This window comes from Nicotiana tabacum, chromosome 13, assembly GCF_000715075.1.
Source record: "Nicotiana tabacum cultivar K326 chromosome 13, ASM71507v2, whole genome shotgun sequence".
Classification (NCBI taxonomy): domain Eukaryota; kingdom Viridiplantae; phylum Streptophyta; class Magnoliopsida; order Solanales; family Solanaceae; genus Nicotiana; species Nicotiana tabacum.
The window spans coordinates 20,920,366-20,932,936 of NC_134092.1; the positions used below are offsets into that span (position 1 = coordinate 20,920,366).

The 12,571-nt window shown below is 37.2% G+C and overlaps 1 non-coding gene and 2 pseudogenes across 1 annotated transcript; 1 reads left to right on the forward strand and 2 right to left on the reverse strand.

The window, feature by feature from the left end:
- Window positions 1–2,725: 2,725 nt before the first annotated feature.
- Window positions 2,726–2,852, forward strand: LOC142168514 (U1 spliceosomal RNA; annotated as a pseudogene).
- Window positions 2,853–3,609: 757 nt separating this feature from the next.
- On the reverse strand, window positions 3,610–3,825 carry LOC142168593 (small nucleolar RNA U3). The gene has a single exon (XR_012698440.1). It is a non-coding gene; the product is annotated as a small nucleolar RNA U3 (small nucleolar RNA).
- Window positions 3,826–5,523: 1,698 nt separating this feature from the next.
- Window positions 5,524–5,779, reverse strand: LOC142168597 (small nucleolar RNA U3; annotated as a pseudogene).
- Between the last annotated feature and the right edge of the window lie 6,792 nt (window positions 5,780–12,571).

Here is a 12,571-nt window from a genome sequence, read left to right on the forward strand (position 1 = left end):
ACAAATATCCCTCCGTGATTGAGGGATATAGTGATGCAAATTGGATCACTGGATCATCTGAAGTTAAATCCATTAGTGGATATGCTTTAACAATTGAGGGTGGAGCAGTGTCTTGAAAATCATCCAAACAAACTTGCATCACTCGTTCTACAATGGAATCTAAATTCATAGCTTTAGACAAGGCCGGTGAAGAAGCTGAATGGCTCCGAAATTTCTTGAAAAATATTCCATTTTGGCCCAAACCTTTCGCACCTATATGTATATATCGTGATAGTCAAGCGGCAATAGACAGGGCAGGGAGCAATATATATAACAGAAAATCTCGTCACATACGACGAAGACACAATTCCATTAAACAAATACTCTCAAGTAGTGTTATCACAATTGACTACGTAAAGTTAAGAGATAACGTGTCAGATCCACTTACAAAAGGCATATCTAGAGAGGCAATTGAAAGATCATCGAATGGAATGGGATTAAGGCCTAGGACAAGTCATCATGGTGGTAACTCTACCTAATAGACTAGAGATCCCAAGAGCTAGGTTCAAAGAGATCAAACAAAGTTATGAATGACGGTTCAACATTGTCAAATAACTCAATCCATTCTCGTGATGAAGACAATGTTCAGAAATCAGGGCAAATCATTAAGGCTTTTTTGACGAGTCAATAAAACTTAAAGCTTTTTAATGATTTGCTAAGTCTGGCAGGAAATGACCAGATAGTGTGTCTATAGGATTACACATTTAGAAATCATCTATGTGAGTGTGAAATGTAAGCCACTTCAAGGGGAATGAAATTAAAGGCACATTCTCTAAGCACTCATGAAACCAGGCGGTGTAGATGGCTGAAACGAACACAACCGTGAGAACCATAGATGGTTAAGGGTTGATTATATGACTTATATTATCTAGGTATACAATAAAACTCGACGGTTCAAAGATATAAAATCTACCGATTGATCGAGTATATCCGATATAAGTTCACTACGGAAAGTTCAAAGGGAAACCTACTTATCCAAATGCAATTAATCCTTGCATGTAAATCACACACTTGTCCGTACATTCCTTTATCTTATAGCTATTCCCCATTCATGTGGGGAATTGTTGGGATTAAAAGATTGGTGAATGAGAAATAGAGGGATGAAAGTGAAAGGGAAGTAAGCTCCCCTTTGCTTTGGAAAGAGCAAGTGTCCCTCATTGGTGGTGAAACGAAAAGTGAATGTGCTTATATTGATAAAATATTTTCCTTGGTGTTAAATTGGTTGGAAAGAAAGCAAGTCTCGCACCGTCGTCGTCGTCGCTTGCTCGGCTCGGCTCGGCTCGGCTCGACTCGACTCAACTCGACTTCGGCTTCGGATTTGGTCAAAGATCGATTGATTGATTAATCTTTTTGGACAAAATTTCTTTCAATTATTTAATTAATTAATTAACGAAAAGTCAACTCGGAATAACCCAGGACCTCCGCGACCCGGTCCGTTTCTTTCCCGGATTATTTTAAATTAATTTCCCAGAATATTTTAAATGGGAATCATTCCCACCTGTTCCAACAGCTATGGCTATTTCTTAAAGGTTGCAAACTTTTCAGAAAACAGTGCCAGAAAATGTCTATAAATATGCCTTGATCCCACAATCTTTCCTTACAAAATTTTTCGAACTTCTTCTCCTTCTTCTACACAATTAAATCCCAGTGTAGTTTACAGCCTTTAAGTGGTTCGCTGTTTCACCGGCGTTTTTGGTACCGATACTCTGGTGCGTTAAATTTTTCTATCCTGGGAGGATAGTATTCCAACACCTCGGATACGTGAGGGTAATAATTTTCTTAAGAACACACTGTGCATTCAGTGGGCTCGATTTTATTTCGAAATATATTTACTGATTCTGGTTTCTGATAATCTCCAGTTTCTGCCTATTTCTGTTTTTCTTTTTCTTGTTTCTGTTTTATGTTACAGAAATTTACTGTTTTGTAATATTATATTATACTATTATAGATTACTAACAGGATAGTGTGTACGCAGACCTTTATCCTACCCCGAGGGAGTAGAGAGGTTATTTCCGATAGATCTCCGGCTCAAGTAGACGAAAAGAGACAATATATCAGTACCAGTAACAGAAACCATAAAAATAATAACAGCATCGTAAGAACCAGAAAATAGATGAAAAGCAATAACAACCAGTAAATAAGGCTCGGGACTATGAAAAATAGAAGAATAGTGTGAATATAATATTAACCACTAGCAGTCTAAGATAAAATTCTATCAGACTAGCCGCATACCCGTATGAAGTAGAAAAATGCTCCTAGCCAGTAAAAACATAGCAAAATATTTTTAAGAGTCTACTCTGGTAGTATCCTTAGAACTCCAGGATATAGTGGTACAATATCGAACATATAGAACAGTTCCTGTTCATGTAAGGTCGTATACATCCGCGTTGCTTCACTGACATATAAATACTTCCTTGCCTCGGTTGCTTGTCGATGTGGTACTTTGGCCAAAAAATGTAAGGAGTATTTAATTATTATTTTATTGTCTTTACAAGTCGATATAAAAAAGGACAACCACAAGCTATGTTTTTGTCAACATCGAAAGATGTTCTAATTCTGACGTTAGTGGATGCATGAAGTATTATGCAATTTCTGAGTAATTATTTTTCCAATATTGCATTCTTATTTGAAAATTAAAGAGTTTATATTTCAACGTTTCTTTCAGAAAATTCATTGAGTACAACTGGCATTTAGACGCCTAGGTTGGTGACCTCCATTGCACTTTGAAGGGGTGCCCGCCTAAGGTCGGCCCAAGTGGCTGAGCTTACGTCATAATTTGTGGCAGTGGGGGCTTGCGTTCGCGCAGCCCCTACCCAATCCTAAGTCTAATTATTTCCCATTTTCTTTTTCTGGGAACAAGACAGCAATGGCCTAGTGAGTAAATCTTAAAAAGGGATTTGTGGATATGTATCTACTTTAACTCCTCTATTTGAGTCTACCCAAATTGTGTCTTTTTCTCTATCGAAGACAGCCTATATTGACAAATTTGGAATTTTTGTACAGTTTGGAAAAAGCTTAAAAGAAGTAATCCTGGAATTATTTGAATACCATTGACCCCGTCCAGGTAAGTATGTTTCTTGGTTGTCCTTGGCCCTATTTTATAGTATCTTCTCATCTTCTATCTTATTCAATTGACGATGTGGGTCTAAGAAGTTCAACCTTTGCACAAACACTTATCCAAACTTGCATCTTCCTTGTGAATATTTCTTTTTTGGGTATTTATTAAAAGATGAAATAAATAATGAAATAAGTATGGTAGTTCTTCACCAAGTCCTTCTGATCTTAGCTTAATTTTGCCTAATATTAACAATGCTAGTTTGACTCTAAAGCAGATACTATGCAATTTAGCCTAGTCTAAACTAACACATACAAAGCATTTAAGTACTGCTCCATAACCATTGGCATTACTGGCTCAGCGAACCATGATTGAATATTCTTCCGGAACTTCTATGTCATTCCAAATCTCTATAAGTATGTCACTGACAATTCTATAAATGGCATTAGAGGAATAGCTTTACAATTGTAAACTTCAAGTCTCACAAATAGAAGGCAGATAGCAAAAAATTCAAGAGTTTGTCAGACAACCATTAAACCATCCCATCACCCATAGTTGGGGCTGAGAACGATAATCTACGTCTCCATGGCCTGAAGGTCACAGGGGCTGTTGATCACGCTCTGGTCTAATGGCCAGAATTCATCTACCAAACTTGATTTTCTGTCTTCCTTAGAGACTCAAGTATACAGTGGTACGAGCCTATAGAACAGATCCTGTTCAAGTAAGGTCGTATCCATCCAAGTTGCTTCACTGATATATAAATATATCATTGCCTGGTTTGTTTGTCGATGTGGTATGTAAGGAGAAAACATAAAGCGGTAATACTTAATAACTTAATTCTTTTATCGTCTCCGCAACTTGGTATTTTGAACAATGCTTCTTTTCTATTCCCCTTTTTCTTTTTACGTTTGTGGCTATAGAATTAATTCCGCATACTCCAAGTAATCATTCGCCATTTAATTCCTGTGATATCAAAGAATTCAAGGATTTATATTCGAAAGTTTCTTCTTAAAAGATTCAATGAGTAGCACAAGGTGACTGGAAATGGTGAAAACATGAAGTATTGAGAACGTATGCTCAAGTAATTCATAAATCAGAAGCTTATAAACGAGTCTCGAAAATGAATTATACTCTGATCATTCTTCGATTTGCATATCAAAATTGGATTTCAATTTTTGAGAGACTTCCCACAGTTACCAAATCTAATATGTAACTCACCTTTGACCAAACACTATGCATCTTCCTTGTGCATATATCTCTCCGTATTAAAAGAAGAAACTAATAACAAATCATGACGTACTAACAGTTTTCACCTAGCTTAATACAGTGTAACACAGTGTAACGTTAACAACACAAAAAAGATCGAAAAGTCTGTCAGACAGCCATTAGACCATCTCCTTCGGCTCAATGACAGAGGCAGACCTACCTTGGAGGTAGGGGGTCACCGGAACCCGTTAGCCTCGGCAAAAATACTGAAAAAATATTTTATGCACATTTGTATATACACTGGGGACCCCTCAAATAATTTACCTGGCCCCCTTAAGTAATAAAAGCCGGACAGAAGCGCTGGTTTTGTAGCCTGCTCAAGTGCTTCAGTTAGTTGATGGACCCAGGTTCGAAACTTAACTCCTTTCCCTTTATTTTTTTTAATTCAACGATTGTTACTTAGTACTAATCTACTACTTTTTTTATTTTATCTTTTCTGATTTCTTTAATGCTTGTACCAATACTCAACCTAAATTTTTAACCTTTTTAAAAACCCCTCGCTCACCCCTTCTGCTTAAAAACAAATATTCTTTTTCAATTGATTGTTTTAACCTTTTTCTGCATTTGTTGAACTCTGACGGTGTGAATCAGCGACGGTGACTCAGTTTGAGACTCTTCTTCAGCTGAAACATACCCTTAGTAAGTTTTTTTTTCTTTTGAAGATATTAACTTAGCAAAATAATCTGCTATCAACTTTTGCTTTCTGCAAAGAGCCGAGTTAAAAGAGAACGCCAAATTAATGTCGTAGCTAGTAGGCATTTGAAAATTGAGTGCTAATGTTAATTTGAAATATTCTTTCAGTGAAGTATTTGTCTTCAAACAAAATTGTATTTGGAAATTAGTATAAAAGCAGAACTTCGAATTAGGATATCTTTTATAGGACTAGGGTAAAATTTCGAACTTGTTTAATTTAATTAATACTTGTTCCCATAGTAGTTAGGTTAAGTAGTAAGTCTTAATAAAGTGTATAGTATAATCTTACAAATGAATTTTGGTCATGGGATAACTTTATTGTCCACTTGGTAACAATATGGTATTTTACGTATATAAGTAATGATATTTAATAAAATTAAAGTTTGTATTTTGCTGATAATTTATCATAATTATATGTATTTATACTATGTATTGACTCCCCTTAATTTTCTGATATGTTAACTTTTATATATTTGAAAACCCCTTAACGAAAATTATGGATCCGCCATTGGGGAGTAATTGGTAAGCTTAATATAATAGTGCCCCCGTAATGCTCAAATCTTGGGTCCACCTCTGCTCAATGACCCGAAGGATATGGGGCTGCTGCTAATCACGCTCTGGTCAAATGGCCACGATTCATCCACCAGACCTGGTTTCCTGTCTCCTTAGAACTCAAGGATACAGTGATACGAGCCTATAGAACAGATCCTGTTCAAGTAAGGTCGTGTCATTTCATGTAACTGCAACTTCATATAAAGACTTTCCTGTCTGGGTAGCTTGTCGCTGTGGGAGGCAAGCAAGGCTTCTATGTCGAGGTTCCGGTTCGTAATCTCGGCGTTTCAATCCGTCAATTGTTGATTTGTTATTTCGATAGAGTTGCAAATTTTCAGCTTTATTCATCAATATAAAGGTCCATTCGAATCCATTTCTCTCAGTATATGTTTACATTTTCAGTATATACTTGCTTTGACATATTAGTGTTTCTATTTGCTCGTGGTGAATTTTATTTCCTCTATGGAAAATACTTGATCTCTTTCGTATTGATTGTGTCCTGATTGTGTATTATTTGGGTTATATATTGGTTTTAAAAATTAATTCGTTTGAGTACATATAAGTTTGTTTTGGACGATTTCTGTTAAATATGGTATGGACTTTGATTTAGTTTTCTTACTTATATAGTTATGTTACGTCTCTTTTGTTTTAGCATGTTGAAGTGGTGATTTAAGTGAGTTGTTAAATCGAATAGATGGAAAATTAAAGTTGTTTCTTTCTTGGAAAGGAATAAGAATAGGCCATGAGTGGTGTTAAGTCAGAAGAATGTATAACTCTTAAGCATCACAATAATCCCAAACTTAGGAAAATAATTTTTGAGTACGTTAGAGTGCTTTAAGCGTGCCATAAATTAATCAAATCATCGTAGTTATGTATACATTCGCGTGACATAATTACGATTTCCAAAATTAAAACCGAAGTATGTGTTCGCGCAACTTTGGCTAAAACAATCTTAATAAAATAAAATACTATTAATTGTGTACACATATGCATGACATGATTTTGGCACAATAAAAAATGGATTCACAACCGTGATTCGTTTCAAATATAATTTTATATTTTAATAATTAAAAACGGATAGATAAAACATGAAAACCAATAAATCACAGTTTATCCAAAATTAATTCAAGCTAAGTTGTAGTCAATGAAGCGACTGTGCTAGAACCACGGGACTCGGGGAATGCTTTATACCTTCTCCCCGGTCAACAGAATTCCTTACTCGAATTTTATTTTCGCAGACCAATAATAATAGAGTCAAACCTTCCTTTGACTAGGGATTCAAATAAAAGGTGACTTGAAACACCAAAAAACTTAATTCCAAGTGGCGACTCTGTAAATAAAATAATCCCGACTCTTTAACACCAACCCATAAAACACATATCTTTTTGGGGAGTAAAAAGGGGGTGTGACAGCTCTGGCAACTCTGCTGGGGACTCTCAAGAATTCGAGCTTCTACATTGACTTTATTTGGCTTTATTAATTTTTGTATATATTGTAATTTATTTGGGCCTAATGTGCTACTTGTCCACTTTTTACCGCTTTGATATTGTTGAACTGTACATATAAGTTGAATTCTCTCTCGCACCCCTCTGAGTCTTCTGATAGTTAGTTATGTTGTGTTTGCCTACCAGCATCATAAAATTTCTCTCTTGAGATAAAGCCAATTAGCCTACCAGCTTCTGGTGAAGGATTTAGTTACACATGTTTAGGCGGGAGAGCCGTTAGCTAGCAAGTATTGTTCTACTACTGGTGACGCTTGACACTCCTCGGCTGGGGTTGTCCGCCCAGGTAAGCCAAATCTAGATACCATTTCCTTTAGGATTTTTTAAACTCAGAAGAACAAACCTCATGCCGGATATCCCTAATAGGTTCACTTTATTTGCATCGTATGCATTTGACTTAGCAACACTCGGCACAGGGGTCGGGTTCTGTTTTAGGACAGGTACCTTGTTGAGACTAATATGTTCATTTTATATGCTATCTGTTGCATTAATTTGGAGGCTTGCATGTTGACCGCTTTAGGATAGATTAGTTGAATGAACAAGAGACAAATTCTCTGATTTTTGTACAAATGTCTGTTAAAAGAAACAAATTAAGAAAATAAAAATAAAATAAGGGGACGATGTGGTCTAATTTTATGGTTTTAAGGATTAATTTTCATAAATCAAAAGAGAACATAGTCGGTTTTGACTGAACTACGCGGGTCTGATTCTCACTGGATGTGAGATACATAGGCAAACCTCATTGGTTCCGGCCCTAATTATTTTTTTAAAAAACAAAATTCCAAAAATATTGTCCCTTAATTCCTTCTTTAGAAGTCTAACCTTAGAAAATCCCAAATAAAAAAATTTTAAAACATAAAAATATTTTCTTTCTTTTTATAAGTCTTTCATTCGAAAAGAAAATCAAATAAAATCCAAAAATATATTTTTTTTCTTTAGAAGTCTTTCTCCGAAAAAAATTAAAATTCAAAAAAAAAAATTCTCTTTTCAAAAATTCTCAAAACAATAAAATTGAAAACCAAAAATATTTTCTTTCTTTTTTATTAGTCTTTCTTTCGGGCTAAAAAAATATTCAAGATCCAAAAAACAAAAGAGTTTGTTTATTTACTTTATTCCTAATCTTACCGAACTACGCATGTCTGATTCTCACCGGATGTGAGATACATAGGCAAACCTCATCGGTTCAGGCCCCAATTTTCGAAAAAACAAAAAAAGTCCAAAAATATTTCCCCTTTCCTTAATTCTTTCCTTAGAAAATTCAAAAAAAAAAAATCAAATCCAAAAATATTTTTCTTTTTTTCTGAAGTCTTTCATTCAAAAAAAAATCAAATCAAAAATATTTTCTTTCTTCTTTAGAAGTCTTTCTTTCGAAAATTTCCAAAAAAGGAAATCAAAAATATTTTCCTTGTTAAGAGTTTTTGTGGTCTGTTTGTATATGAAAACCATAAAGGAAAAAAGAGTTAGTTTATTTATTTTATTTCTGATCTTCCCCTGAACTACGTAATCGTCGGATTCATGCGGTGTCATGATACGTTGGCAATCCCCGTCGGATGCGATCATATCTCTAATAAATCTACGTGAAAATCAACAAAAAGAGAAAAAAAAAAAGGGAAGCAAAGTGTGATAAAAATGAAAGAAAAACCAGGAATGACAAAGCGAAAGAGAAAAGAGAGTGGAAATAAAAGAAAAGAACAATAGAATGAAAAAAAGATAGTGAAAGCCGGGATGAAATACGCAGTCATTGCAAAAATATTTTAGAAACGTTTAATTGTTCAGGTACATTACATCCCCAATGTGTGATTCCTTATATGTTAAACGTCTCAAAACTGACAAGGATGTTGTGCGTGCAATAAAGTAGGCCTTGTTCAATTGGTTGGTTTTTTCGGTAATCTGGTTTCTCACCCCTATTTTACAAGATCCAAAGGAAAGATCCCAATGGCTTCAGAAAGCAATCTCTGCATCATTAACATTGAGGATAGCCCTAAGCTGGCTATTTCACAACCTGAGTCGGCAACTGCCGAAGAAAACAAGATGCTGCGTCTCCGCATGTTGGAAATGTGGGACGCCTGGTCTAACGGTAGGGAACCACCAAGCGCAATTCGTGGGTTCTCAGAGCTGGTCCCAAGGACAGTTGGAACCACCAATATCCCTATGACAAATCCATTTATCCCATTTGGGTACCCTTCCATATCATCCAACTTCACCGATATGCCTTCTGTGGTCCGCCCCCAGGCACCGTTCTCCGTAGCACCATCAACGTTGACCTTCGCACCACCGGTCTTCACCATGGCACAGCCAACCGTGCCCAGGCCATGCTTTGAACCTTCAATATTCTCCTTTCAAGGCCCGCAATTTCAGCCTGACCTGACTAATATTACTCCGGACTTTTACGCTCTACAACCACAATATGAGTCCCCGATTGAACAAGAAAGAGCGGTTAGGAATCCCGAGCAGGAAAAAATGGCTCGAGAGATGAGAAGCTTGGAACAAAGCTTGAAAAATATGCAAGGCTTGAGTGGCCAAAAAGGTGTTTCCTATTCAGACTTGTGCATGTTCCCAAATGTTCATCGGAAAGAAGAGTTGTTGATGGCCTACTTCGGAGAAAGCGTGACAGGAATCGCTTCAGAATGGTATATGGATTAGGAAATCTCCCACTGCACGTATATGACGATTTAGCTAGGGATTTTGTCAAACAGTTCCAGTACAACGTCGACATCGCTCTAGACAAAAACTCCCTGTCTAATATGATGAAGAAAATCGCGGAATGTTTTCGCGAGTATGCTATCAAATGGCGCGAGCAGGTCGCTAGAGTGAAACCACCCATGGACGAAGCAGAAATGGTTACAGTCTTCTTGCAAGCCCAAGAAGCTGATTACTTCTAGAATATGATGTCCGCTTTGGGCAAACCATTTGCTGAGGCCATCAAAATCGGGGAGATAGTAGAGAACGGATTGAAAACTGGCCGGATATTGAGTCAAGCTGCCTAGAAAGCTACCTCCCAAGCCATCCAGAATGGTTCAGGGGGTTTGGATAATCGCAAAAAGATGGAGGAGGGATACATGATGGCTTCGGGTTCAAGAGGGCCTCGCCGATTATTTGACCACTCTTATATGCCACCAATAACCCCACAACATTACTACCTGCATCAAGATGCAGCTTATGCTGTGGCACCGCCTCTCTATGTGGTGATGAATGCCCAACCTTACGCATGACCACAACAGCACTACAACCAATCCCGAGCTCCACCTCCCAAACATAACCATCCATACCAAGCTCCATATAATCCCCATCCACAAAACATACACCAACATAATCCACGCCCTCGTGAGCCTCCCAGGAGAAATAATTTTACCCCTATTGGCGAATCTTACTCCAGTCTGCTTCAAAAGCTAATCCACCTGGGTCTATTGCAACCTGTACCTCCCAATCAGCAAAATCCTGAGTCACCATCATACAGGATCGGTACCATATGTGCTTACCATTCAAGAGTAGAAGGCCATGATACAGAAGATTGTTGGACCCTTAAAAAGGCTGTCGAAAGCTTGATAGAAGAAAATAGAATTGTGCTAAGGGACGAAGAGATCCCAAAAGTGACTAACAATCCATTACCGACTCACAATAATGGGCCAGTCATTGGTATGATTTGTGAGGCCAAAGAATTTGATCCGGCACTAAAGTCCATTGCAACCATTGCCGAGACAGAAGAAAAGCAAACAAACGGTCGCCAAGCCTGAAAGTTTCCTGTCAGACGGGAGTCTCGGTAGCCGGTCTTTCTATCCTTTCTGTGTTCAGATTATTTCAGGATGTGATCCGGATGTTTAACTTTGTTGTCTTACTTTCTGATTGTATACCCTTCTATCTTTAAAATAAAAAAAATAAATCAAATAAAATTAATATTTCATTGTCCAGGAATGTCTCTTTTCTTAATCTTGTCATTTTTCTTATTCTCTTTTCAGTTCTGTTAAATGCAGATTTTAATGACATGACATGCTTGCGGACTTCAGGCCCAGATTCTAAAATGCTGTCAGACTTTGAAATAATGAATCAAAAATCAGAATGCAATGAAGATAAGTTTAAGGAAATAAAATAAAGAACCAAAACAACTAAAGGAAAACAGGCTCCAGATTGGAAAGCTCCATACATTGTAACGAGAGTACTGCTAAAAGAGAGATTTGTACTTGGGAAATATCGAAGGAAATGTCCCTGAAACAACTGTCAATGCTTGGAAAATATCGAAGGAAATGTCTTTGAAACACCTGCAAAGTTCTCTCGTTGGGATGAAGAAGGCTTTCATTCTCGCTACCCAAACATTATCAACCCTTTGCAAACCCTTTGAGCCGGTTACTCTTCTTTGATTACCCTCTTTAGAAACCTGAAAGTGTTTTTGAAAAAAAAGAAAAGAAAATGAAAAAAAAAAAGAGAAAAGAAAACAAAACAGAAAATAAAAATAAAAATAAAATAGAATCAGAAACTGGGGCAGGTGTTACAATAGTTCGACGATGGTTTCGCCTGAGAGGTTCCAAAGTTGTAATATAATCCAAATCCTTTCTACGCAAAATCCTTTTCAAGTCCTTTCGATCAGTCAATAAGAATGTTCAAGAATTGGAGGATACAGTCACTTGGATCTGATGACACCAAAATAAGAGAGTCTTATTGGTGAAAACCCTCGCGGGCACTATAGGGAGATGGCGAGCAGAGATAATGAAAATGAGAGTCTTGTTAGTGAAAACCCGCAAAGGGCACTATAAGGTGATGGTGAGAAGAGAAATAAGAGAAGCCAGCTGGTGAAAACCCGCAAAGGGCACTAATGATCGAAAAAAGGATCTTCACAGCCATTGGTATTGACAGTCTTGGGCAAGGTTTCTCGGTTTCGAGGCAAAAGTTGTGATGAATTTCTGAGAGTTGGACGGTTTACACAGATCAGGCATCTAGTCCAAAAGTCATGTCATATTCATTGAAGTCCGCAGGTACTCCAGATAAGTCCTTTCCTTTCCCCGAAAGGGATACCTTTCGTCTAAATTCATTGTCCATTCCATTGTTTGTTTTTCTTTGAATCCCTTTTGGTCTAACTCTGTTCCAAAACTAACGCAAAGAAGGATGTCAAGACTGATTTACAGGGCACCAGCCTCGGCATGGGCATCAAATCAACCCCGACTAGCCATGTTGGCTAATGCTTTGAAATCAAAAACTCTCGAAAGGAGGAAATCAAATTGAAAGTGCCTACAAGGGCAAAATGAAGTTGAAAAGGTTAAGTCCCAAGTGGCTAACCATCTTGGCAAAGTTTGAAAATCCAAAGGTTCCCCAATGCTCTAAAGTTAAAATTAGAAGAAAGAAGTCAAATGCCCACAAAGGAAAAATAAAGCTGAAAAAGGTTAAGCCCCATGCGACCAATAGTCATGGTAAATTTTGGAAAAACCAAAGGTTCTTCGGGTCCAAAAGTGCAACCGGTATTCAGGAGACAACC